We start from the raw sequence: 1,036 nt of genomic DNA, 5'->3' as shown, positions 1-1,036 counted from the left end.
TTGTTTCATGTAGAAAAATATAAAAGTAATTCAAATGAACACAGATGCTGTAAATATAATATTGACTTTTTTGTGAACAATTCTGATTTTAGCATAATAAATTTATGATGTTCAAATATAATGAATTAGACATTCAAATATTTAATCTTATAAAATTATTTATACCAAAAATATTGTATCTCTGAACAGTGAATTAATGCTGAATAGAAACTTTACTATTTCACCTGAAAAAATAAACCATCACAACAATATACATATATTTGAAGTGGAAGAAACCCCCAAATCCTTGCAAAGTGTCTCTATATTAAAACTAATCTATTTTTTTCTTTACTGTGTTAAATTCACATTTTAAGTCTGCCCAGGGAAAATAGCTCAGAAATTTTTCTTAAAATATAATGTATCATCAAATAACAGTTCTTCATTTCAAAATACTGACCATGCTGAAGTACTTATGATTCCCTAATTTCCTGGTAGCCATAGACCATTTGGCAATATCTAGAGAAACACTTTTGGACATAAATGGTGCTTTTTATGATGGAAAGGAGAGTATTGAGATGGAGTGCATAGGAAACAAGGGAGCTGTTTATATTCCATTGAACATGGCAGTACCACAACAAAATATACCTAATTCAAATGTCAGTAGTGGACACCTGGGATAGTCACACATTTTCAAACTAGACTGCTCTCCAGACAAAGAGAAAGAGAAAACACCAGAACATCCACTTGTTTTCATTTATCCGTCCCTCTCCTACAATTCTTTTTCCAGTTTGACCAAGGACATCCGAGACCCTGAATCTAGTAAGAATATTCAATATTTCTCATAGTCAATAGAAGACCTATTCATGAACCTTTTACTCATCCCAAATTATTTTACTTTCCTTTTTTTTTTAATTAAAACTAAGTTCCTGAAATAAGATATGTGAAAATGTTGAGAAATTCATTTGGATACAAACCATGTGTGTTTGTGTATGTATGTGTATGTGTGTATGTGTGTGTGTGTGTGTGTGTCTTTGTGTGTGTAGCAAGGACAGTATTG

Source organism: Nannospalax galili, unplaced genomic scaffold, assembly GCF_000622305.1.
Source record: "Nannospalax galili isolate Female #2095 unplaced genomic scaffold, S.galili_v1.0 scaffold1333, whole genome shotgun sequence".
NCBI lineage: Eukaryota > Metazoa > Chordata > Mammalia > Rodentia > Spalacidae > Nannospalax > Nannospalax galili.
Note: the sequence above shows the minus strand (reverse complement) of the source record.